General features: G+C 46.8%; 1 non-coding gene across 1 annotated transcript; it reads right to left on the reverse strand.

Annotated features, from left to right (window-relative positions):
* Nucleotides 1–4,965: 4,965 nt before the first annotated feature.
* On the reverse strand, nucleotides 4,966–5,041 carry TRNAA-CGC (transfer RNA alanine (anticodon CGC)). Its single transcript has one exon. It is a non-coding gene; the product is annotated as a tRNA-Ala (tRNA).
* Nucleotides 5,042–14,018: the final 8,977 nt, after the last annotated feature.

Consider the following 14,018-nt stretch of genomic DNA (forward strand, 5'->3'; position numbering starts at 1 on the left):
TCTCATCTCATTCTGGGTAACTTCTTCCAAACCAAGAGCATCAACTACTGTGTGTAGAACTAGGGCTTCTAATTCTGGATTTTGGGGCAGGGGCTCTTCCTGCCCTTCCGGCTTTCTTCCCCCATGCGTTCCGTTCTCCTCCTCTGCCCTGTTGCTCTGGGCATCACCCGTGAATTTTGTGTTACACTTTGAATTCTAAATGTCTAAAATTGAACTCATCCTTGCGGAATCAAGAATTGCTTCTATCTATAAATCGCTAAGGCTGTACCCAGACTGGGGACCAATGGCACTGTTCAGTCTTTCCTCATCATAAGGGTCACTCACTACAAACTATGGCGGTTCTCCAATGCAGTCGCCGCTGTTTCCTTATCACACTGCTGCTACCCTAGTGACCGCCCTGCTCTTTGTCACTGGCCATGTTTATTCATGTGATGAAGTTTTCTTCCCAATCTGCTTCCAAGAAGAAATTGACATAGCTTTAAATCAGAGAACTGGATTCAGTTAAACTGAAAAGGAACAATGACAACAATAACAATGAACCCCTTCCCCAAGAAAATGGCAGCTTTCTGCACAAGGTCTGGTTCATAGTTGGTGCTCAAAGTATGTTTCAGGAGCAGGAAGATCCAGTCTTAGCCATTTTGAAAGGATGGGGGCTGTTTGGAGGCTGTTATCCCAGGATTCTTGGACAACCTGATGGACGCATCATCTCTTTTCAACCTCCAGAAATTGTCCTGCCAAGCACTCTGCTACTCGGGTGTGTAGAGGTGGAGGTGGGTCTTCCACCAGTTGTACAGTGTTTATACCTTCTTGGCCCCTGCAGTCATCCGCTCACATGCTTCCCTCACCAGGTGTTTGCCAGGTGCCTCCAGGTGAGCAGTATTGCAATATGGGCTGTGAAAGACGTAAGCTAAATTTCAAGGGACTCCACGAATCATTTTAAAGTAACACCTCCTCTGGTAAGGGAGTCCATTCTACAATGATATGTTTAGTTTAATGAGGCTTCAACTTTTTAAATATATTTAAAATGATATTCTTATTTTTTTCATTATAGAATCTATAGGTGTTCTTTAAATAAAGTTAGAAAATCTGTAAAAATAGAAAGAATGAAATACAAATAACTCCTTCTGCTGTCACATTTCAAAGGAGACCGTGTTTTGGTATATCTGTTTCCAGGATTTTTGTCTTGAGGTATTTTTTTTTCATTGTTGCAATCTTATTACATACACAGGCTTCATTCTACTGCTTTTAGTCTTCTACCCTTATTACATAGATTTTATTAAAATGGTCTTTAAAGTTTACATAATATTCTACCTATGCCATATAGGGGCTATGCCATAATTTACTTACTCATTAGGTTGTAAATTTGCAAGTCATGGATTTTACTAAATGTAGGATGCTATGTTTGGTGTTTTCAAAGATCCTACCTCCCTGTTATTCTTAACAGAGTTATTTTCTGTCGAGTAATCAGCTTTGTCAGGCAGAAACAAGACCCGTTGGTTTATTTAATTCAGAACATACAACAGTTGATCATTTTAGTTCAATAAAATTCTTAGCTTGATTCCCAACATCAACTAGAACATCTCTTATTTGAGAAAAAAATGCCAATGTTGCTACCACTGCTGCTAATATTCGGTCATTCTTGCTGGGATGTTTACCATGTGCCATGCGTAACTGCCATGTAATCATCACAAACTTTTCACAAGTAGGTTTTTGTGAATATTGGGCTCTGTTCTACCTGCATACTAGCCTATAAGCCTGGTGATGGCAGGTATTGAATCACACTGCTTTAACTCTTGTTAGTCCAATAACTCCTGAAATAGCAATGCGCATGCAGTCAGACATGTTGAATGACGTTCAAAACAGAACTGATGTACCAATGATTTTAAAAAAGGAACTGACAAGCAAACAATGGTACCTGATCTAATGTAAGTCTCTTCACTACTCCCCGCCTCCATCATCTCCCATGTAAGATAGGGTTTAGGGCGAGGGCTGGATGAGATAGCCTTCACGGGATGCATGTGCATACTTGTGCTACCTGTATTTAAGAATTTTAGCCACAATTTCTTGAGCATCTAATACGTAATAACCCCTAATCTAGCAACTGGCTTTTCTGACAGTAAGATAAAGCATTCTCTAAGAATGTGGATTTTACATTATGAAATATTAACTTTGGCGTTCTAAGATTAAACAGCAAAAAGTGCTGCAGGGAGAATTTCTGAGAAGGAAAGTAAATTCACCTTTCTGGTCCAGTCACCATTCAAGATGGCTGACTCAAAGAAGCGAACGAGGCCACCTCCCCACCAAACATATATTGGATGGCCCTGGTATGTCCTCATAGCACTTTAACATGGCGGGTCCCATGTTATGTTCCCTGTTCAACTCCAACCCCGGCCAGGGCATGAACTGTGCTCGCTCTATATTCACAGTCCATTGGTGGAAGGAAAGACAAAAGGGAGTCCAGGGCCCCTGGTCATTACCCAGGGAAACAAAATCTGTTAACCACGCAGAGAGACATAGACGGTGCTGGAGAGAAAGGAGAAAACACTGCGGGGCGAAGGAGAGAGAGGATACTCCCTCCCCACACTTGAACAGTTTCAGAGACGTTAGCGTGAGAGATTATGAATTTAGAGATGGGTGTGGGATATGAAAAAGAAATGGAAATCATACGTGCAACTATTTAGCAAATCTCATAGGTGTTCTGTTCCTTCTCACACGGCCACTTGTTGGAGATAACTGTGTATTTAACTCTATCTCCATCATCTGAACTCTGATGTGATCATTCAGATGCTTTCTTTATGCTGTCTGAAATTTGGTGTTTGTGTTTTTACGTCTTTAATCAAACCTTTCAGCTTAAGTGATGACGTAAGATGAAACAGGTCAGTCTTCTCAGGGAATATTGTTCTTTGAATCATTATTTTTTAGAAATGAAAATTCCACCTGCCCCACGTCCATCCACCTATATCTCTCAGCATCACAATTCCTGTGATAAAGATTCTAAAATACAACAGAAGAAAAAATATATATAAAATACATAACCTGCCCCAAAGGTGAGATTTAAATAGCTTCCCTCTTTGCTGAGCACAAATACATTAGAAGGCAGTGAAACGTCTTCCAGGGTTTGGAGGGGAGGGGTAAGGAATGATTTTATAATTACAGTTTTATACTAGAATGAATTATGAATCAGATGTAAAGGTATAATTTTTTTAAAAAAAAATCTTTATTTTTGTTCTTGTTGTTGTTGAGTTTACTTTCAAAGGCTCAAAATGTTTCCTCCCCAACCCCGATCTGAGGAAGGCTTCCTGGAGACGACTTGAGCTCAGCAGGTGGGCGGGGAATAGCAAGAGCGCTCTGGGGGCCGGAGGGCTGCCCCCCTGCAGTGCCCTGGAGAAGTCCCTGAGGGCGCGGAGGGGCCGGAACAGCGGAGGGAAGATGTTTCATGCTAACGGAAGAAGGTGTATTTCCTTTTTACCTGTAAGTTCAACCCGCGAGAAAACCTGGTGGAGCTATGTAAAGAGGCGGAGCAGAGGCACTGGGTCCGCCCTGGACTAGGTGAGGGGGCGGGGCATCTGACAGAAAGAGGAGGAGTCAGGGAGGGGTGGCAGGGGAGAAAGCCCTCTCATTATACCGCCAAAGGTATGGAATAAGAAATAAGGGAGGGGACATGAGGGAGGGGGACGTGGGGGAGTAGGTGGGGGGAAGGGTGTAAAAAGGGGCAAATATAAGGTGATAGAAGATGATTTGACTTTGGGTGATGGGTGTACAACACAATCAACAGTTCAAATGCTATAGAAATGTTTCCTTAAAACCTAGGTTATGTGCTCTTGTTAATCAATGTCATCGTATTAAATTTAATTTTCTAAATAAAAAACAGGCCTGACCAGGCATTGGCGCAGTGGATAGAGCGTCGGACTGGGATGTGGAGGACCCAGGTTCAAGACCCCAAGATCACCAGCTTGAGCACAGGCTCATAGGTTTGACCAAAGCTCACCAGCTTGAGCCCAAGGTCGCTGGCTCAAGCAAGGGGTCACTCGGTCTGCTGTAGCCCCTCCTCCATCAAGGCACATATGAGAAATCAATTAATAAACAACTAAGGAGCTGCAACGAAGAATTGATGTTTCTTATCTCTCTCCCTTCCTGTCTGTCCCTATCTGTCCCTCTCTCTGACTCTCTCTGTCTATGCCACAATAAATAAATAAATAAATAAATAAATAAATAAATAAATAACAGAAAAGAGGTAGGAATCATACAGCATCTGCACATGCGGGTAGCCAGTAGATGAGCTGAGCCAGCTAAAATGAGAAGTGAAATAAACTGAATGAAGGACAACTTGGTAACGGTGATAATAATGAATCTAGGTGAACGGAACCCTGCTTGGTCATAGTAGGAAATCAGTAAATATATTCTGAGCTTTGAAAAATGAGAAATAAAAGTATAAAGTCATATGACTTCAAAGATTTAATAATAGAAAAAACTAAAAATTATCTCCTTGGAGGAGAAGACTGAATGTGTGAATGGAGCTCAAGGACTCTTGGGGTTTTTTTTGTTTGTTTTTATCATAAATTCTTGAGTTCTTTAACATTTTTAAGCAGATGTAAAGAATAATTTGACTTAACACATTTTTAAGGGGAAAATACTACATAAATATCTGAGCTTATGAGAGAGGGGCTTGTGCCACTTCTTTCTTTCTTTCTTTTTTTTTTTTTTTTACTTTTCTGAAGTGAGAAGCAGGGAGGCAGAGAGACAGACTCCTGCATATGCCTGACCGGGATCCACAGGCACGTCCACCAGGGGGCGATGCTCTGACCATCCGGGGCATTACTCCGCTGCAACCGGAGCCATTCTAGCGCCTGAGCTGGAGGCCATGGAGCCATCCTCAGTGCCCGGGCCAACTTTGCTCCAATGGAGCCTTGGCTGCAGGAGGGGAAAAGAGAGACAGAGAGAAAGCAGATGGGTGCTTCTCCTGTGTGCCCTGGCCGGGAGTCAAACCCGGGACTTCTACACGCGGGGCCGACGCTCTACCGCTGAGCCAACCAGCCAGGGCCACTTTCTTGTTTCTTTAAACACTAATCCATTTTATTTTTGTTGGGATGATCTGGGATTATGTAATCAGATTTCCTTCTCTTCTTCTTCTTTGTAAACAGTTTTTCAGAAGCACAGCTGCCTCCTTCACTCCCTCCTGGTTAAAGACTGAGAATAGGATTATAAACATCCTTCTCCAGAACTGATTGAAACAGTTCAGTTGAAGATTCAGGAAAGAATCATACCCTACCTGGAAGCAGCCCTCATTACCAAAAGACATGCTCCCTCTTCCTTCGCCCAAGGTCATCGCCACAGGGGCCTGTCTTTCCTAAACCTCCCCCTTTTTCTTTATTTCTAATTTACTCTGAACTTCATGAGGGTGATCCATTGCATATCAAAGAACCACAACAGTAGTAACAATATTAAATAGTTAGCTGATGTTTATTGAATAACCCTGTGGGCCAGGCATTGTTCTGAGGAGTTTCAAACCTGGAACCATTTCAGCCTGGTCACAGGGTAACAGTCCCCGGGGAGCAGCTGTCAGGGGACTGAGGGTAGCACCCGGGCTGCCGCCTGGGTGACTATCCAAGCTCTGCTGCAGACTTGTACTTGAAGACAGCTCACTTGTAACCTTTCTGTGACTTAGTTTCTGTCCCCACACACCGGGAACAATAACAGTATGTACCTCCCGGGGTTTTGGTGAGGATTCAATGAGTCAATACTTGTAAGCACTTAGAACAGCAGCTGCCACATAATAGGCAATGAAACATCATGGTAGTATTATCCCAATTTTATAAATAAGAACCGAGTGGTGCAGGGAGTCCATGGGGAAGCACAGATCTCAGCCTGGAGGTCTGACTCCTTCCTCAGCTCGCTGCACTGAGCACTGATGGGGCGGAGGGGGGGTGAGAGGCTCCCACCTTCCTCACTGGCTCAGGCGGAGGCCACCAGGCTTTGAGGGGAGAGCAACGTGATTTCGGAGCCCGGCCGTGCCCCTTCCCTGTGGCTCTGTGGCCTTGCTCAAGTTTCTAACCTCTCTTGTTTTGTTTCCTCATTAATGGAGCGTTACAAACCTCCTCTGCTGGGTGACAGGATCAGTTAAGCGAATGTGTGGCCAGCAGTCGAAGCCTCGTTCAAAAGAAGTCACCAGGGAAGACCTCTGTCACCGTCTTTTCCCGCCCAGGCCTGCGTCTGCCCTCTGGAACCTCTCACCATGACGGGAGATGTCAGAGCAGCCACCAGTCAGTTCGAGTCCCCCTTGGCTGTGAAGTAGGCCCTTCCCGTGCCCCGAACACCGAGCCTGGCAAGTGCACGTGTTCACGCATGTCATTTCTATCGCCATGGTCAAGAAATGAAGAAGGGGAGGTTTGAGATTCGATGCGCTGTAAAGAGGAAAGGTCCCAGGATGTGACTCAAAGCCCTCTACCTGATAAGGACATGTTTATACTCTGGTTAACAGTGGATGGTCTGTTGTCCCCCCCCTGTACCCCTGGGTCCTTTGTCTGTGAATGACTAGATCAGTTCCTAATGGTGAACCCACACATCAAGAGAGAGAGATCCCTGTGTGATCAGCTTTCACCAGTGATACCTGCCAATTCCTTGGGCTGGAAACTGTCACAGACACATTTTGTAATTGGAAAGTGGCCCTCTGAGCCCAGCCTGGTCGCGCCGAGTCCTCCTGACAGGCAAGAGGAAGCGCACGTTCTTGACGCTGGCAGAGGGGAACCGAGGGTCATAGAGATGAAGACGTGCTCAGGACAAGCTGGCCAGGAGGGATGACCCCGCCCCCCTTCCCGGCTCTCTTCCTGTGTCCTGTTCTGCTGTCCTCAGAGCCCGCTCCTGCAGTCCCAGCAACCCCTCCCGTGGATGCTGGAGGGAGCCCCAGTCGGGGACACACGTGTTCTCAGTGTGTGTCACAGCCTCTGATGGAATGGGATTAAAAAAAAAGAAAAAGCAACAACAACAAAAATGATTACCTTGTTTTTTATGCAAAAGGTTTTCGGTCATAGGCACCTTTTGAGATCTAATTATGTCTCAGGAGACAAAAGTGATTATGTTGATTTTTGCCTCAACACTCAAAACTGCAGCAAACTATGAACAAGATGTGGGCCCCACGCGGCTGGCTCTGGGCCTCACTGGCCTCCTCCTCGCACAGGGGAAGAGGAGGGGTGGGGAGGAGCCTGGCATCCCCAAAGAGCCACAGTTCGGGCCCCTGACGACACTTAGCAGAAAAACCTCTGAGCCTGCTGCCCATGGCAGAAAGCAAATCTAATGTCCCAGCATTTGCATTTCTAATATTGATACCACGTCAGGCTTCCGCAGAGCTCAGGGCCAGAAGCATGCAGTCTCCCTCCACACACCCCCCCCCTCCCCGCACCTTGTTTGTATAGGGCAGGGGGTCGATTAGAAAGGTCCTCCCTCCTTCCTCACATTGAGCAGCACGGCTTATTTCTGAAATTAGTACAGGCGCGTGCCACCTTGCAGGAAATAAGAACTTCCTCCTCAACCCCAACTCCACGTTGGTTAAACAGCATTGACCACCCACACGTAGAGACGCTTTGTTGGGAAAATGACTCTCTCTTTCTCCCCCTCTTTGTGATTTGGTAAAGCAGAGTCCTGAGGAGGAGGGGATTCCGCCGAGAAAGTCTATTGTTGTCTAGATTTATGGACAAACCCGGTCGGGGTTTGTTTTGCAGAAGATACAATACAATTTCCATAAATATACAATTACACACGCGTGGGAAAATATAAATCACAGTTTGGTCACGTGGGGGAGGGTAGTATGGGCATTAAGAAAAGAAAGAACATCACACGGTTTCCTTGGAAGACTAACGGATTACTAAATTTTCCAAGGTCTCGTGGGGAAGAGCAGTGCCTCACTTGTTCGGTAACTGTTCACCAAGTGCCTGTTATGTGACAGTCACCACTCAGAACACTAAAGGTTCTAATGAAGAAGGGACATCATTTCCGCCTGTATAGGGTTTTCTGTCTCGGAGGGGAAAGGGGATTCAGACCTGTAAACATCACCTAGGTTGATATCATATGCACGTCAGGGATGTGGGATTTGGGGGGCACATAAGTAACAGAAAGACGTTACTTAAGCTTTGTGATCACCGAGTGAGCACGCCACCTTACTCACATTTTGTAGATGAGAGCACTGAAGTTCAGAGAGGCCGAGCAGCTGCCCAAGGCCGCCAGCTACACAGGGCTGGGTTCTGAGCCCACATCCGCCCGCCTGTGGGGCCTGGGCTCTGCTTTCTTTTAGGACAGCTGGGGTGTTTCTGCTTGTCTCTCCTACATTGTCATCGCAGGATAACAACTTGTCACGTCGCGAAACCGGGGCCGGGACAGTTTGTGTGTTTCTGGATTTCATGGGGCAGCTTCACAGTAATTTTCTCGTAGTCTTAACGACATTAAGACATATCTATCAAAACTCATCACTGTTTGGGAGCAGTAGAAGTATTCAATACATGGAAATAGTTAAGTGAATGATCCATTTGAAGGAATAGTGAGCAGATACGTGAAACCTTGTTTACAAAAAAAAAAATCAAATGCACTTTTAAAATAGTTATTAAATAATAAAAATGGAGCCAAAAGGCACCAAATTGTGTGTATGTGTGTTGGGATTCGCAGCACTTTATGGAAGGTCTTCATGAAAGAAATGAGGAAAATAGCAAAAATATATATTAACATGGGCAGTAGGCTTTTAAAATTCATTTTATTTTTCCAAATGTCCTACAGCATGTCTTTTACTGAGCAGTAAAATTAAAATACAGATGAGCTTATAAAAAAACCATTCTTTGTCCACTAAGTATAGTCAGTAAATTGCATAATTTTCTGACTTAACCCAGTCTGGAAGAGTCGCCGTCAGCTGTCCCCATAACTCCGGGTAGTCTGATGCTGACACTTCACACCATGCAAACATACTGGACTTTTCAGCAAAAGAAATGGATACAATTTCAGTTGCATTGGAATATGGCTAACAGGCATATTTTTAAATATATTAACATTATCCGTAGATCTCCCTCTCTCTCTCTATCCATCATCTACCTGTCTTCTTTTTTATTAATTTCAAAGAACAAAAATACCCACCATTCTTGAAACCTTACAGTGTTCCCGCACTGGACTTGAACCACTGCATTGAATGCTCACAACAGCGCTACAAGGGAACTTCTGTGGTCATCCCCGTTTTATGTGACATGTGCAAGGTACACAGACAGAAAGCAGTAGAGCCAGGATTTGCGTGCGGTCAGCTCCTGTCCACACCCACGCCCCACCCCATTCAGCTCTGGCCATGGGGCCCACAGCATTGGGCACTGCCCTGGCCCACAGATGATGCTCAACACCGTCAGCTGTGGTCATTGTTGTGTGTTTATTATTTACCCCTGATTTATAATTACAGCAACTTATTCAGGGTCCTGGACTCAGTTACTTTTTCTCTTGTTGAAGCCAATTTTAAAAATAACAGGAATCATTTAATTTAAGGATTTCGGCTTTACCTAAATGTGTTTGAATGCAGAAAATGGAGGAGCCTGTGTGTGTTAGGTATTTCAGGGAAGACCTCCTAGAAAATCTACAAATCAGAAAATAATCACAGTTTGAGAAATGGAAAGTATTGCATAACCTACTCTTCTCTATGTGGGCTTGCCTTTCTCCGGGGACATCTGCTCCGGAATTCAGTGGGAGCACCAATGTCAACTTCTGCAAAAAGACTTGCTTAATACCCTTTTCCAAGTTAAAGCCCAAAGACTTTAAACTGCGCTAGAAACTTCCTCCTACTCTGTCTCCATCTTCCCTTCCAGACTCTCCTCCTGTCCTAACCCGCTCAGAATTCGTCACTCCTCCCTTACAGACAGACCAAGCCGTGCTCAGCAGTTCCAGTCTTGGTCTGCATACCTCTGAGCGTGCACGGCTTCTCCCAGATGCAGGGGCGCCGGTCCTCCGGGACACACTGGGAGCATGACCTTCTCTGGGAAGAGCCCCCGGCCCTCACCCCTCTGAGGAGTCTCCTGTACCCGAATGCTGACGCAATGCCCCAAACCGAGCACACACACCCCCCCCGTGCAGACTGGGAAGACTCAGGAGCGAGGTCCGTGTCCGGGGCGTTCCCAGTGCCCAGCCTGGAGGGTGGCGGACAGGTCATGCTCAGTAAAGGTTTGCTGGATCGCCACTTGGCATATCATCTTAGTGAAACAGTCCTGACAACCCACTTCAGTTAGATGAAGCAAAGGGGAATTTGTGGTACAGATAACAGGAAATCTCGTGGAGTTAGAGAAAGGAAGACCAGTACTAACGTCGATTTCAGGGACGGCTGGAGACTGGGACCCTCCTTCCGAAAGGGTGTTTCCTTCCTCTTCTTCTCAGCTCCTGGTCGTGAGCATTCTCCGTTCTCTCCTCTTCCACCTTCCTAACTCCCTTCTCTCCATTCCTCCATCCTTCTTCTCTCTCTCTCTCTCTCTCTCTCTCTCTCTCTCTTACCCCTTCACTTAGTCTTTCTTACCCACTGAACAGGAATCCACGGCAGCCGCCACTTCAACCAAAACCTCCACGTACCCAGCCTGTGTTCCAGGCTTTCCCGACAAGACTGAGTTCTATTTCTCAATTCCTAACCCCAAACTCCCTGGATAAGACTTCAACTGGTTTAGTCTGAGTCGGATGACCAACGTTAAACCAACGAAAATAGCTAGTGGGCAGAGGAACGTTCTACCACAAAGGTGGGTCCTATAGTAACAATAAAGATCTGGGGAGCCAAGGTGGGCAGATACTAAAAGGAGATGGTGAGAGGTGAGTCACAGAGATGCCCTGTGCACATGTATGTGAACACACACACACACAGCCAAAACGTAGTAGATGTGCCAAAATATTTGTTGCATTAGTGATTGATTGTACATACACGTACATACTGATTAACACAACTTTTATCACTGAGAAATACATATTTGTAACAGCGATGTCTGTCTGGGGGAGGGAACGTCTGCTTCCTCCACCCTCGGGGAAGGAAAAGGAATTTGCTTTGTGGTCCATGTGTTCCCGGGGTCAAATCACTCTGTTATCATGAACGTATGTTTAACGGTATTTGCTTTAATGAAGAGACAAGGCTTACCGCTCTGCCCACAGCAGCCGATCATGCGTTTGGGGTGCGGGGGGTCATGCAGCAGGTTCCTGCCCTTGGTTTCGGTTCAGCCTCGTGGCGGGGGACCAGAGAAGGACAACGGTGGTTGGAACTCAGCCCTCCATTAGTAATTTGGCTGGTTTCTGTGGCTTGCCTCGCTCAGCTGCGGTCCAGCACTGTATTCTGACATGAGTGTCTGTGCAGCGTGTGGTCCGCCCGTGGAACTGGACTGGGGTAGAGACACGGTGCAGGGGCATGTGGCCCGGGGCACAGCAGTCAGGACCACACGGACCCGGGCGGGTCGGCTGGGAGTGCCTCTGCCTTCTCCCACTGACTCCCTGCAGCGAGGTACTTCACCGCTCGGTGCCTGAGTCTGCCGTTCTGTGAGTGTAAGAACAGCACGCAGCCTGAAGCCTCACCCAGGGTGTAAGGGAAGGACGACGAGAAGGAAGACTCACCCAGGGCCATAAGGGAAGGATGACGGGAAGGGTCACATTGAACCTGGAGCACGGCCAAGCTCAAGTCTCAGATTGAGGGAGCCATACATTCACTCCCCCGCTGTCCTCGGACAATCTCTCTTTACTACTCCCGGTGTCATAACCTAAACCCACCGGGCACAGAGACATAACGGGATATTACTCAGCCATCAAAAAGAATGAGATCGTGACCTTTGTGACAACATGGAGAGAGCAAGAGGGACAATGCTACGTGAAATAAGTCAGAGGAAGACAAATGCGTGGAAGCTAAAAGAACAAACAAACAAAAATAACCACAAAGAAACAAAAAAATAAATAAATTACACAAGAGAACAGATAGCCAGTGAGAAACGACCCAGAATTTAGACCCAGGTGGTCTAGTTCTCCCCACCAAATGTTGCCACCTTCTAGCAGTTTTCTCAGGTACCAGACGCCTGGTTACCGCTCCCCGCTCCCTGCCCCCCACCCCCACTCCTGCCATCTGGGCCGCTGAGCTCTGCCTCTCTGGTTGGCCCTGAATATTCAACACCCTCATGTGCGGTTGGAGCCCAGATAGTTGAGGAAAGGGGGTATCTGATGTGGTTTCAGATGCCAGGAATAGGCTGAGATGAAGCCGGACCAAGAGCTGCCCTGACGACTGCCTAGGCTGCCCACGGCGGCCGCTTCCCCCGGGGCCATCTCCCCTGGGGCCGCTTCCTGGGAGAGCAGCTCCTCCCCCGATGGAAACTGGACCCTCCTCTGCGGAGTCCTGAAACCCTGTCTCTGCAGCATCACAAACGGAGGCCTCTCCCGGAAATGCCACCCGAGCTGTCCTTGTAGACATCTGTAGGTCCATGTTTGCTTCTTCACAAGCTCTGTCTCCGCTGTCTCGGGTTAGGGCACCGGTTCCGTGAGACCGCCGACGCGGGATTCGGGGGGCTGTGCGGAGGATCGCAGTGCAGGAAATGATACCAGGAAAGGCGCTTGGAAAACTCTAATATGCCTAGAGCATGCCAGTTACCAAGTGATGAGTTGACATCCTCCATTATTAAAAAATATGTTGACCTAAAATGAAAATAATAAATTATAAGTAAGCGTATGCACACGCGTGCGCACGTCTGGAAGAGGAAGCATGCCAATAGGTCAGGTAAAACAGGGAGAAGGAAAACCTAAACCGGCCCTCCCCTGGGGACGCCTCCACAACGTAGTCCCTTACCACCTGGACTGGGTCGCCCCCTGTCTGTCAACAATCTAGATTCCCGGCCCCTCCCTAGAGCTGCCAAATGTTCAGATCCGCAGGAAGACACACTCACAGCATAGTTGTGTGTGTCAGTCCCCAGGTAATTTGCATGAAGGTTTGAGAATCACTGTCCCATTGTTTTTAGAAAATGACTCAAAGAAAATCGCAAAATCCACACCCCAAGCTTCCTCGGGAGTCCAAGCAAACATGATTGATTAAGTATTCAAAGAGTTCACCAGCAAAGGACAGACCAATCTTTGGGGGGGGGGGGGAATGGTTGTATTTTTTTTATTTTTTATTTTTTTCTGGTTTGAAGATGGGAGAAATCCCTCCACCATGACAACCTCAGAAAAACAAGGAGATGCAGATGGAGTTAGTGGGTTACGGATGAAAATTTTATAGTCTCAGCTCTCACGTGGAGGCTTGTTATTCATCCTGAGTTGATTTTTGCGCGTGGCATAAGGTAGGTGTCAACCCCATCCTCTTGCATGCAGAGATCCAGCTGCTGGAGGTGCGGGCACCTGATGCCATCTGCTGAAAAGACACGATTCTGTCCCCACGGGGTGGTCTTTGGTGCCCTTGTCAAAAATCAAGGGACCGTGCATAGAAGGGTTTATTCCTGGGCTTGTGTGCTCTTCCATGGATCCCTGGACTGATTCACGGTTGCAAACCGAAGCAAACTGTTAGCCCTGGGATTTTGCAGGCAGATGATTCTACGAATTCTGGTTAGGCGAGTCGTAGTTCTGCCCACCCACAAGAGGACCCAGGGAGAGCCTCTAAATTGAGCACATGCCATAGTCTCTCACTCTTTCTTTAAAAGAGTATCTTTCTCCTTTACACTCAAGAAAACCCAAACTTTAATATCCCCCCATAATCCTCTTATGGTACAACCTTGAATCACTTCAGGCTTAAACACCAACAAAGACTACGGGACTGACCACAATTCTCTGGCCTCCTCCCACCCATCCAGACATGGGGTCTAAATCCCACTGAAGTCTGAGCTACCTGCTTTAGCCATAAAATGTGGCAGAACTCCCTATTGGGCACGTTTGGAGCACAGAGCCCAAGAAGCATTTTGAGCTTCTGATCTCTCTTTGAAATTCTGAAAAGCTAGAAAAACCAATTCTGGGAGAATGTGTGGGAGAAGATTCGAGGTGCCCCAGATGATGTCAGGCAGCCTCCCAATGGCTCA

This window comes from Saccopteryx leptura, chromosome 6 (assembly GCF_036850995.1).
Source record: "Saccopteryx leptura isolate mSacLep1 chromosome 6, mSacLep1_pri_phased_curated, whole genome shotgun sequence".
Lineage (NCBI taxonomy): Eukaryota > Metazoa > Chordata > Mammalia > Chiroptera > Emballonuridae > Saccopteryx > Saccopteryx leptura.